We start from the raw sequence: 14,238 nt of genomic DNA, 5'->3' as shown, positions 1-14,238 counted from the left end.
CCCAAGCAACATTGCTAGTAGATTGTATTATCAACCAGCAACTATCAGGAAAAGACACCGATCAAATTTTCACACTTTTACATGTTAGTTTCATCAGCTCTGCTACAATATGATACAGAATCATTTTGACTGCACTGGGCTCTAAATGCATTTCATTCTACAGTCTTTTAATGTGTGTGTTTCGGTAGTGACATTAAAAAGCTGGGACTGCAATTTAAAAAAAAAATAGTTTAAAAATGAACAAAACTACTAATTCGATCAGTATCTTTTCAAAAAAATAGAACACTCAAGTGTTCTATTGAAATAATAGTGTTAAAAAATCTAAAATCATGAATTGCTTTATATTTTAAACATGAAGTTTAGGAGTCGGGGTTTGGGACAGCCACCTCTCAATAGGAATATGTGCATAAACAATGATTTTGTACTATATTAATTTAACAATATATTGTTATTAACTTGGATGGAATTAAAACACATCATGAGTGTAAATAAGATCATAAGTTGTGAGACTTAAATATTTTTTTGGGGGGGGGGACTGAAATTTGCTGTTGAATAACCTTATCTGTCTCTGTAACTACATCTCTGACTAAGTAGTGAGTACATAGTCACCCCCATGACATCCATAAGTTACATGATGACATTGAAAGTCATCTACAGTGACAGTGACACAGTGACAGTGACACAGGGACAGTGACACATGGCCAATGTCAGTGAGGCCTTGCTCCGCTGGTTCGATTGAGTAGGGCCAGCTAAGTGGAAACAGATTTAGGAGTCCCTAAGTACAGCTCTTAACCGTAAGGGAAATGGCTAAACCAAATGCTGCGGGACACCACAGCTGTGATTCAATGTCACGAACAGGGCTTCGGGAGCCAAAAGAAATACGCAGTACACTCAGTGACACACGCTCGCACACGACCACGCCCATTCTTAAACATACACATAGCTCAGATGTGCAGTGTACTTTATATGTCAACCCCACACGGGACGGCTGACTTCATATACACCTTCGTTTCAAAACTCCTAATCCCCCCCAGATGAATACATTTATACATCACATACTATTCAGCACGTACTATTAGTAAAAAAGTATGCACTATGCCATGTCTACAACGCAGTAGCAGCTGTTGACTGGCTGCGTAGGTGGGCAGGACTGAGTGCGGGTGGATTTTTCGAATTTAACCGACATGCATAGCCTTAACCAGCCTGAAATAGCTCATTCCACATTTGATTAATTAAAAGTAACAACTGTATAGAATAGGAATGGAGTTAGAGGCCTACTCAGGCTGGTTATAGGCAGACTATCACATTAGCCATATACCATAGCCCATATTGCCCATATCCTATTTAAAAAGGACTGAAGACAGAAACAGATCATTTGGTTCCATTTCAACATATATTATGATGAAACCAAGTGCTGTAACATATATAAAATGATATCACATAATCTAGTACACACACTAAAACATTTCAAATGTTCAAATCAAAAGGCTGTTGCATAGAAAAACTTGGGGCGTTTTATTATCATGCTTAAACATGAGTGAATGGCGGCGGATGAATAGCACGACAACCTGGGCCTCAGGATCGTGTCACGGATATCTCTGTAAATTGAAAATGCCATCGCTAAACATGCATTATGTGTTCATTGTCCGCCTAGCTTATGCCTACCCATACCGTAACCCTACTGCCAACATGGGGCACTCTGTTCACAACGTTGACATCAGCAAACTGCACGCACACACAAATGATGATACAGATGTGAAACTGTGATTCATCCATGAAGGTGCCACACTCCTCTAGCGTGCAGTGGCCATCAAAGGTTAGCATTTTCCCACTGAAGTCGGTTACCATGCCAACCTAGTCAGGTCAAGACCCTGGTGAGGACAACGAGCACGCATATTGAGCTTCCCTGAAACGGTTTCTGACAGTTTTGTGCAGAAATTCATCAGCTGTGCAAACCCACAGTTACATCCGCTGTCCGGGTGGCTGGTCTCAGACGATTTCCCGGCAGCTGAGTCGACAGAAGGACAACCGAGCCGCAGCACAGAACCACTGTGTGCGCCTGCACGCAGGCGTTCTGAGACGCTGAGGTGTAGTGTACAGGGAGACGAACCCAGTCTTGCTGGTTGTGAGCTGAGCAACGGCCAGACACGGCGGACAGGCACACAGAACGTTGGCACTCATGCCAAACTGGCAATTCGTGCTTGACAAAAACGATGCAGTGTAGAAAAGGCAGGAAGTAGCGGAGGTATAGAACGACCCAACCAACTACATGCGCGCGAATCGGAAATGGAGCCACCGGACAGAGAACGCGGGGAACCGGCAGGAGCAAAGGAAGAGGAAGCACAAAGCACGAGGCGCGGAGGAGGACAAAGACAGACAGGAGGTGAGAACGGAGGCGCGCCCGCCACACCAACGGAAGAACAGAGGAGCCGAAGCCGAGGCCCAAAGGACACAACGCAAGAATGTAAAGATTCACCCTATTAAAATGTTTAAAATACGAGTGCATCGGTCCGCGGGAGCCCAAACGATCCAAGTGTAGCTTGAATCGGTCAAAAAATCATATCATTTTTATTTCCATCCGAAGAAAATATCTCAAATCTTTTTCTCCTTCAATAGCCTATCAAACTAAGCATGTACATGCAAAGCGCAGCTGCTCGCGACACCTTCAGCTTTCAAATGCTTGTAAAATGGCAATCGCAATGTCAAATCATAGGCTCTATTAGGTGGGTGACAAGCAATGTCATTTTCTAGGTCATTGTTACCAAATACACTGAAGAAAATATTGTTTTACCCATAGAGTTGTGCAGGCTATCAGAGAAGACACAACTCACATCTTTCTGATTGCACATCTAACTGCTGATTGGTACTTTTTGATTGCCAAGAACAACATAGTCTTGGTAGTTTTGCTGCAGTCGAATTACCAATAGGCTACTAGAGGCCTCTAGTGGCCTCATGGGTGGAATGTTATTAACATTCTTCATAATTTCATAATTCATAAACATATACTGTATATTTTTAAACAGTCAATCTGGTGTTTCTATGTCAAATGTTTTGTTATATTTCAGTCTTCTGTGAATTACAGTTGAAGTCGGAAGTTTACATACACTTAGGTTGGAGTCATTAAAACTAGTTTTTCAACCACACCACAAATTTCTTGTTAACAAACTATAGTTTTGGAAAGTTGGTTTAGGACATCTATTTTGTGCATGACACAAGTAATTTTTCCAACAATTGTTTACAGACAGATTATTTCACTTATAATTTAATGTATCACAATTCCAGTGGGTCAGAAGTTTACAAACATTGACTGTGCCTTTAAACAGCTTGGAAAATTCCAGAAAATTATGTCAGGCTTTAAAAGCTTCTGATAGGCTAATTGACATAATTTGAGTCAATTGGAGGTGTACCTTTGTATGTATTTCAAGGCCTACCTTCAAACTCAGTGCCTCTTTGCTTGACATCATGGGAAAATCAAAAGAAATCAGCCAAGACCTCCCCCAAAAATGTTGGGACCTCCACAAGTCTGGTTCATCCTTGGGAGCAATTTCCAAACGCCTGAAGGTACCATGTTCATCTGTACAAACAATAGTACGCAAGTATAAACACCATGGGACCACGCAGCCGTCATACCGCTCAGGAAGGAGACGCGTTCTGTCTCCTAGAGATGAACGCACTTTGGTGCGAAAAGTGCAAATCAATCCCAGATAAACAGCATAGGACCTTGTGAAGATGCTGGAGGAAACAGGTACAAAAGTATCCATATCCACAGTAAAACGAGTCCTATATTGTCATAACATGAAAGGCCGCTCAGCAAGGAAGAAGCCACTGCTCCAAAACCGCCATAAAAAAGCCAGACTACGGTTTGCAACTGAACATGGGGACAAAGATCCTACTTTCTGGAGAAATGTTCTCTGGTCTGATGAAACAAAAATAGAACTGTTTGGCCATAATGACCATTGTTATGTTTGGAGGCAAAAGGGGGAAGCTTGCAAGCCGAAGAACACCATCCCACCCTTGAAGCACGGGGTTGGCAGCATTATGTTGTGGGGGTGCTTTGCTGAAGGAGGGACTGGTGCACTTCACAAAATAGATGGCATCATGAGGATGGCAAATTATGTGGATATATTGAAGCAACATCTCAAGACATCAGTCAGGAAGTTAAAGCTTGGTCGCAAATGGGTCTTCCAAATGGACAATGACCCCAAGCATACTTGGCAAAATGGCTTAAGGACAACAAAGTCAAGGTTTGGAGTGACCATCACAAAGCCCTGAACTCAATCCCATAGAAAATGTGTGGGCAGAACTGAAAAAGCGTGTGCAAGCAAGGAGGCCTACAAACCTGATTCAGTTACACCAGCTCTGTCAGGAGGAATGGGCCAAAATTTATCCAACTTATTGTGGGAAACCTGTGGAAGACTACCCGAAACGTTTAGCCCAAGTTAGACAATTTAAAGGCAATGCTACCAAATACTAACTGAGTGTATGTATACTTCTGACCCACTGGGAATGTGATGAAAGAAATAAAAGCTGAAATAAATAATTCTCTCTACTATTATTCTGACATTTCACATTCTTAAAATAAAGCGGTGATCCTAACTGACACAAGACAGGGAATTTTTTTGGGATTAAATGTCAGGAGTTAAAATGTATTTGGCTAAGGTGTATGTAAACTTCCATATTATGCCAAGAACAGCTCAAATAAGCAAAGAGAAACGACAGTCCATCATTACTTTAAGGCATGAAGGTCAGTCAATCCAGAAACAATTTCAGTCGCAAAAACCATCAAGCTCTATGATGAAACTGGCTCTCATGAGGATCTTCACCACTACTGAAGGACACCAATAATAAGAAGAGACTTGCTTGGGCCAAGAAATGTGAGCAATGGACATTAGACCGGTGGAAATCTGTCCTCTGGTCTGATGAGTCAACATTTTTGATTTTTGGTTCCTACCGCTGTGTGTTTGTGAGACACAGAGTAGGTGAATGGATGATCTCCGCATGTGTGAAGCATGGAGGAGGAGGTGTGATGGTGTGGAGGTGCTTTGCTGGTGACACTGTCAGTGACTTATTTAGAATTCAAGACACACTTAACCAGCATGGCTACCACAGCATTCTGCAGCGATACGCCATCCCATCTTGTTTGCACTTAGTGGGACTATCATTTGTTTTTCAACAGGACAATGACCCAACAGACCTCCAGGCTGTGTAAGGGCTATTTGACCAAGAAGAGGAGTGATTGAGTGTTGCATCAGATGACCTGGCCTCCACAATCACCCGACTTCAACCCAATTGAGTTGGTTTGGGATGAGTTGGACCGCAGAGTGAAAAGCAGCCAACAAGTGCTCAGCATATGTGCGAACTCCTTCAAGACTGTTGGAAAAGCATTCCAGGTGAAGCTGGTTGCGAGAATACCAAGAGTGTGAAAAGCTGTCATCAAGGCAAAGGGTGGCTACTTTGAAGAATCTCAAATATAACATATATTTGGATTTGTTTAACACTTTTTTGGTTACTACATGATTCCATGTGTTATTTTTGATGTTTTTACTATTATTCTACATTGTAGAAAGTAGTAAAAATAAAGAAAAACCCTTGAATGAGTAGGATTGTCCAAACCTTTGACTGGTACTGTATACTTCCATTCATTTTTTCAACTGGTACTGGGGACCTTCAGACGAGTCTTGTGAGACCTGTGGGAGTCCTAGAGCAAAATAACCGACATGTACGTGTTCGTGTGAGTCAGAGAGGTCATATTAGAGTGTAGCCAAAACGGTTCAGATGCTACAGACAGAAGTTGTCAGATCGGCTGTACCGACTTCAGACGAGTCCCAAGACTCTTGTGGGGGTCGTGGAGCAAAACCACYGTGTTCGTGAAAGTCTCATATTTTCATAGAGGGGTCATAATAGTGAAACCATTTGGATGCTACAGACAATTTCGTGAGAAGACAGATTTTCAGAACGTCTCATGGTCTGACAAACACCACTCTAGCTCTGTCACTTTTCACCGCAGATGTGGAAGTGCGACATTGGCTGATGCGGCAGATTGAGATGCATCCAATGGAGAAAAAATATATCTAGCTAAAACTGATAGGTTTGTATGGTGATTTTTAAATTATGCTAATTCGATTTCCTCAGGGCATGGACATTGACTCAAGGGGGTTTAATAGACCAATAACAAAGAGAGTTCCAAACCTCTCTGCCAATAACAGCTAGTTTTCAGTGTTCCCTTCCCCACTCAGACCATTCCCATACTGTCCTAGCAAAATYCTTGCTTGAGAAATGTTTTCCCATTTTAATGGAATTCTATTACAGTAAGGTACTTAATTGTTACCCCGAAATGATTTAATTTTGATATAAAGTCCAAAATAAGTCAAAATTGTCCAAACAGAAACGGTCAGAACCGAAACAATTGACACCATAGAGACATATAGAGAGCTCATCATTGTATCTGTGCCTTTATGGTGTCTGTGACATCTYYATTTTAATGCTCTTAACCAGCAATGCAGTTTTAAGAAAAATAAGAGTTAAGAAAAATATTTACTAATTAAAGTAAAAAATAAAAGAGCAACAATAAAATAACAGTAACGAGGCTATATACAGGGGGTACCGGTACCGAGTCAGTGTGCGGGGGTACAGGTTAGTCAAGGTTATTGAGGTAATTTGTACATGTAAGTAGGGATAAAGTGACTATGCATAGATAATAAACAATGAGTAAAAGCAGCATAAAAAAGTGGGGTGAGTCAATGAAAATAGTCTGGGTAGCCCTTTGATTAGCCTTTCAGCAGTCTTAAGAGGCTTAGGGGTAGAAGCTGTTATTAAGAAGCCTTTTGGACCTAGACTTGGCGCTCCGTTACCGCTTGCCGTGCAGTAGCAGAGAGAACACTCTATGACGAGGGTGGCTGGAGTCTTTGGCAATTTTTAGGGCCTTCCTCTGACACCGCCTGGTATAGAGGTATTGGATGGCAGGAAGCTTGGCTCCAGTGATGTAACGGGCCGTACGCACTACCCTCTGTACGCATTACCCTCTGTAGTGCGTACAGCAGTTGCCATACCAGGCAGTGATGTAACCAGTAAGGATAGACTTAATGGTGCAGCTGTAGAACTTTTTGAGTATCTGAGGACCCGTGCCAAATCTTTTCAGTATTCTGAGGGGAAAAGGGCATTGTCGTGTCCTCTTCACGACTGTCTTGGTGTGTTTGATAGTTTGTTGGTGATGTGGACACCAAGGAGCTTCAAGCTCTCAACCTGCTCCACTACAGCTCCGTAGTGGAGTCCACGATCATCTCCTTTGTCTTGATCACGTTGAGGTAAAGGTTGTTGTCCTGTTACCACACTGCCAGGTCTCTGACCTCCTTCCTATAGGCTGTTTCATCATTGTCGGTGATCAGGCCTACCACCTTTGTGTCATCGGCAAACTTAATGATGGTGTTGGAGTTGTGCTTGGCCACGCAGGCATAGGTGAACAGGGAGTACAGGAGGGGACTAAACACGCACCCCTGAGGGGCTCCCGTGTTGAGGATCAGTGTGGCAGATGTGTTGTTGCCTACCCTTACCACCTGGGGCAGCCCATCAGGAAGTACAGGATCCAGTTGTAGAGGGAGGTGTTTAGTCTCAGGGTCCTTAGCTTAGTGATGAGCTTTGAGGGCACTATGGTGTTGAACGCTGAGCTGTAGTCAATGAATAGCATTCTCACGTAAGTGTTCCTTTTGTCCAGGTGGGAAAGGGAAGTGTTGAGTGCAATAGAGATTGCTTCATCTGTGGAACTGATGGGGCGGTATGCAAACTGGAGTGGGTCTAGGGTTTCTGGGATTATCGTGTTGATGTTCTTTCAATTTTATTTCACCTTTATTTAACCAGGTAGGCCAGTTGAGAACAAGTTCTTATTTACAACTGCGACCTGGCCAATGTGAGCCATGACCAGCCTTTCAAACAACTTCATGGCTACAGACGTGAGTGCTACGGGTCGGTAGTCATTTAGGCAGGACATTACTTTAGTCTTTGGTTTCAAACCATAGGCAACCCAATTTGAAGAAGACAGAGGCCGTGTTCGAGAGCATGAAATCCATGAAGCATTATGGGTAAATGGTGACTGATTGTCTGATCTAAAAATAATAATGAGTACTTATTTATGATGCAAGGTGATTTTTGGTGTACAGTGCCCTCGGTAATTATTGAAACAGTGAAGCATTTTTTGTACATAGTCCCCCTATTTTAGGGGAGCAAAATTATTGGAACAAATTCACTTATATGTGTATTAAAGTAGTAAAAAGTTAAGTATTTGGTCCCATATTCATAGCATGCAATGCCTACATCAAGCTTGTGACTCTACAAATATGTTGGAAGAATTTTGCTGTTTGTTTAGGTAGTTTCTGATTATTTTCTGCCCAATAGAAATGGATGGTAAATAATGTATAGTGTCATTTTGGAGTCACTTTTAATGTAAATAAGAATATAATATGTTTCTAAACACTTCAAAATTAATGTGGACGCTACAATGATTATGGATAATCTTGAATGAGTTGTGAATAATGATGAGTAAGGAAGTTACAGACACACAAATAACATAAGGGGTAAAAAGTGCCATAAATAACGTGAACAGCTATTGGACAGACACTTCAAAACCTTCAAAAACGTTTTTGCTTATGATTTTTTTTTTACTGTTTGTTTTGCCATGGACAAATGTTATTCAATGCATTTCTATGGGCTATAGCAGTAAAGGCCAAATTCAATGTTTCATCAAATAACTTTTTTACATATGTTTTATATATATATATATATATATACATACATACAGGGGTCCTAAAATTCTAAATTCTAAATCAAATGGCTAAATGATGAATGTTATGACCATCTTAAAACAATTCCATATGTTAGCTTAGTAGATATTTAAGTGATTATGTTCACGAAGCACGGGTGCCAATATATCCTCCAAACACCGACTTCGAGGGCATTATCACTTTTACACAACGGGTTACCAACATATTAAAACAATGATTTACATATTTTCATTTAACAAAGTATTTTGATTAATTTATTCATACTATTTCATCCTTCCACAGGATATAGTCCCGACACAAATCTAGGGTTGCTAGTCTTTTTGTTCCATATCTATGGATGCGACTCAATCGTTCGTTCTAAAAATATTGCCATGCTAGCTGGCAACTTTCTYATCCTTTGCTTGCTAGCTAGCCAACTACGGCTAACATAGTGACATTTATTTGGATACATCCATAAAAATGAGCTAATGATGCCCGATTTTGCGTGCCATAGAAAATGTGCTCTCTCATACTGTTCAGAGGAGCTAGCCAGCTTACACAATCACTTCCAACTGGAAAGACAAAAACTTAGTTGCATTTCATTTCGTTTGACATTTTCTTTGTATATATCCATAAAATGTATGCCGATTCATGATTTCGTCTSGCTGAGAAAATGTCTGTCTAATCCTGACATTAATCCTCAATGAGACAGGGGACACCGAGGTTTATACAAATATCCACTGTTGAAAACCAAATGCTAATCTAAAAGACAGGGGAGATCATGTCTAGATGCTTTTTCACAGTGGAGATCAAGGTTTTAAAGTGCCTTGATAGGTTGATGAGACAGTGGATTGCGCAGTGAGATGGAACAGTAAATAGGCATTTTGACGTCATAGCCTTAGGCGGTGGTAACTTGTGGAATAGGCACCGGCTGGAATGCGGTTTTAACCAATCAGCATCCAGGATTAGGTCTATTCGTTGCATAATGCGATCTAAGGGCTTAGACCTGCAGGAGCATAAGAGTGTCAGGTGTGTGTGTGTCACATGTGGATCCATCCCCACCCAGAATCAAGACTGACCATATCACAGAGCCACAAGAGATCAGTGTCCCGTGTTGTGTATCAGTGTCCCTGTGTCAGAATGAATTACAATTAGAAAATAGTACACAGACAGTGCAGATGTTGCCTTTACTCCTCTTTTCTTTATAGCCTACTGTGCACCTGTTTTACTTGAMTGAGGATGTAAATAAGTGCTTTACACCATGGACTGTGATAATAATTTATACAGTTGTTTACTCAATTTAAATTGAGCACCACTAATCTCAACATCAACATTAATTCATATATTTTTAATTTCACCATTTTGAAAAGTAATATTTTGGGATGTCTACTGATCTTGGAGGTATGGTATAATAAATTACCTTTCTGGCACCTGTAACTGTAATGGTCTTTGACCACTACTTCCCTCTAGTGGAAACTATTGGATAAGCTTTTGACTGATCATTTGTCCATGGTAGCACTAGCGGATCTGGGGGAGGGGGGGGGGGCAGTAATTTTGGACCCCCTTTGGGCCCCCCTAAATGTGGAGTATGAAATAATTTTTACATAACAAATTTTTGCTATCGTTCTTTTTTACATCCGTTATTAGACAGTGGCAATGCGAAACATGGTCTTTTGCCTGCTAATGCCTGCAATGCAGTGAAGAAAACGATATGACAACAATAACGTGTAATGTAACTGGCCCCTCTAACAGTACAACTGGCCCCAGCTTGGCCCCCCCAGTTGAAATGGTCTAGAACCGCCACTGCATGGTAGGCATGTCAAATTAGTGAGTGGTGGGGACATGCAGGAAGTTTGCAGTAACAAATACATTTTTGTAAGGGATGATTTTATCGATCAAGGTAGGAAAAATGTGTGGAAATGCTGAAAATAAAATTCACACAAACAAACAAGCCTTTTTCTTTGAGATCTATAATATCCAACTGGGATTTTTATTTAATTTTTTAAGTATATAGTATATACACAGTACCAGTCAAAAGTTTGGACACACATTTTCATTCAAGGATTTTTCTTTATTTTTACTATTTTCTACATTGTAGAATAATAGTGAAGACATCAAAACTATGAAATAACACATATGGAATCATGTAGTAACCAAAAGTGTTAAACAAATCCTATTTATATTTGAGATGTTTCAAAGTAGCCACCCTTTGCCTTGATGACAGCTTTGCACACTCTTGGCATTCTCTCAACCAGCTTCACCAGGAATGCTTTTCCAACAGTCCTGAAGGAGTTCCCACATAAGCTGAGCACTTGTTGGCTGCTTTTCCTTCACTCTGCGGTCCAACTCATCCCAAACCATCTCAATTGGGTTGAGTTTGGGTGATTATGGAGACCAGGTCATCTGATGCAACACTCAATCACTCTCCTTCTTGGTCAAATAGCCCTTACACAGCCTGGAGGTGTGTCATAGTCCCACTAAGCGCAAACCAGATGGGATGGCGTATCACTACAGAATGTTGTGGTAGCCATGCTGGTTAAGTGTGCCTTGAATTCTAAATAAATCACAGACACCCCCCACATAATCACACCTCCTCCTCCATGCTTCATGGTGGGAACCATATATGCGGTTATCACAAAGACACAGTGGTTGGAACCAAAAATCTCAGATTTCCACCGGTCTAATGTCCACTGCTTGTGTTTCTTGGCCCAAGCAAGTCTCTTCTTATTATTGGTGTCGTTTAGTAGTGGTTTCTTTGCAGCAATTTGATCATGAAGGCCTGATTCAAGTAGTCTCCAGTGAACAGTTGATGTTGAGACGTGTCTGTTATTTGAACTCTGTGAAGTATTTATTTGGCTGCAATTTCTGAGGCTGGTAACTCTAATGAACTTATCCCCTGCAGCAGAGGTAACTCTGGTTCTTCCTTTCCTGTGGCGATCCTGATGAGAGCCAGTTTCATCATAGAGCTTGATGGTTTTTGCGACTGCACTTGAAGAAACTTTCAAAGTTCTTGAAATTTTCCAGATTGACTGACCTTCATATCTTAAAGTAATGATGGACTGTATTTTCTCTTTGCTTATTTAAGCTGTTCTTGCCATAATATGTGACCCGATTCTGGAAACTAGGCATATGTCGCAAGTCACAACTTCACAGGAGAGCCGTTTTTGAATGTATTATTTAAAAAAAATCAAATTCTGTTTTTTTGGCAGAAATATCTTCTCGAACAAGTGAACTTTCCTGTGCCTTAATTACAAACTTGTATTTCATCTGTAAATACAAATAAAATTGTTAAATTACGAGCCTTGTTGGTTTAGCCACAAAAAAATAAGCAACCTTCCCACTAGCCATGATTGGCTGAGATAATGAGTGGGCTGGACATGCATATAGAAGGCTTTGGTCTATTTGAGCTGGTCAGTCTGTGTTGGTAATCTGGTCAAACGAGGCTTTTTAAAAATGTACAGTGGCTTGCGAAAGTATTCACCCCCTTGGCATTTTTCCTATTTTGTTGCCTTACAACCTGGAATTAAAATTGATTTTTGGGGGGGTTTGCATCAAAACACAACATGCCTACCACTTTGAAGATGCAAAATATTTTTTATTGTGAAACAAACAAGAAATAAGAGTAAAAAACAGAAAACTTGAGCGTGCATAACTATTTAACTATTCACCCCCCCCCCACCCACTTTTGCAGCAATTACAGCTGCAAGTCTCTTGGGGTATGTCTCTATAAGCTTGGCACATCTAGCCACTGGGATTTTTGCCCATTCTTCAAGGCAAACTGCTCCAGCTCCTTGAAGTTGGATGGGTTCCACTGGTGTACAGCAATCTTTAAGTCATACCACAGATTCTCAATTGGATTGAGGTCTGGGCTTTGACAAGGCCATTTCAAGACATTTAAATGTTTCCCGTAAACCACTTGAGTGTTGCTTTAGCAGTATGCTTAGGGTTATTGTCCTGCTGGAAGGTGAACCTCCGTCCCAGTCTCAAATCTCTGGAAGACTGAAACAGGTTTCCCTCAAGAATTTCCCTGTATTTAGCGCAGTCCATCATTCCTTCAATTCTGACCAGTTTCCCAGTCCCTGCCAATGAAAAACATCCCCACAGCATGATGCTGCCACCACCATGCTTCACTGTGGGGATGGTGTTCTCGGGGTGATGAGAGTTGTTGGGTTTACGCCAACAGCGTTTTCCTTGATGGCCAAAAAGCTCAAATGTAGTCTCATCTGATCAGAGTACCTTCTTCGACATGTTTGGGGAGTCTCCCACATTTCTTTCGACGAACACCAAACGTGTTTGCTTAATGTTTTCTTTAAGCAATGGCTTTTTTCTGGCCACTCTTCCGTAAAGCCCAGCTCTGTGGAATGTACGGCTTAAAGTGGTATTATGGACAAATACTCCAATCTCCGCTGTGGAGCTTTGCAGCTCCTTTAGGGTTATATTTTGGTCTCTTTGTTGCCTCTCTGATTAACTTTCTTAATAGGGGGTGCTATTTTCCACTTTGAGAAAGAAAACGTGCCCAAATTAAACGGCCTCGTACTCTGTTCTACATCATACAATATGCATATTATTATTACTATTGGATAGAAAACACTCTGAAGTTTCTAAAACCGTTTGAATATATATCTGTGAGTAAAACAGAACTCATTTGGCAGCAAACTTCCAAACAGGAAGTGAAAATTCTGAAAATGGGGCTCTGTGTCAGGGCCTGCCTATTCAACTGGCTTATATTTATGGATCTGTATGCACTTTATACGCCTTCCACTAGATGTCAACAGGCAGTAGAATGTTGAATGGGGTGTCTAGCTTGATGTGAGACCGAATGAGAGCTTTTGGAGTGACAGGTCCGCTCTATTCGCAGTATTCAACTGCGCACCAGGGAACCCCACATTACATTTACATTTACATTTAAGTCATTTAGCAGACGCTCTTATCCAGAGCGACTTACAAGTTGGTGCATTCACCTTATGATATCCAGTGGAACAACCACTTTACAATAGTGCATCTAACTCTTTTAAGGGGGTGGGGGGGGGTTAGAAGGATTACTTTATCCTATCCTAGACATTGTCTTCTGAAATGCGTTAGGTACACGACGAAATGCTCCGGCTCGGACTTTATTTGATACATATGAGAAAAACATCATAAAGATGGATTTTCAACCGAGTTTGACCAGTTTATTCGGCGTTTGTGAATTTTGGAATTTTTTGTTCCATGCGCCAAGAGTTCTTGGACATGTGCGCTCCACATGGCTAGCCAAAGTTGCTAATTCGACAGAAGAAATGGACATTCTACAACAAAACAACGATTTATTCTGGAACTAGGACTCCTTGCACTACATTCTGATGGAGATCATCAAAGGTAAGAGAATATTTAGGATGTTTTTTCGTATTTTTGTGGTTTATGTTGGCTCCAACAAGGCGGAGAATTGCTGGGCGCTCGTCTCACAATATTGCATGCTGTACGTTGTACTAAAGTTATTTTTTAAAAT

Source organism: Salvelinus sp. IW2-2015, linkage group LG2 (assembly GCF_002910315.2).
Source record: "Salvelinus sp. IW2-2015 linkage group LG2, ASM291031v2, whole genome shotgun sequence".
Lineage (NCBI taxonomy): Eukaryota > Metazoa > Chordata > Actinopteri > Salmoniformes > Salmonidae > Salvelinus > Salvelinus sp. IW2-2015.
This window is presented reverse-complemented; position numbering follows the sequence as displayed.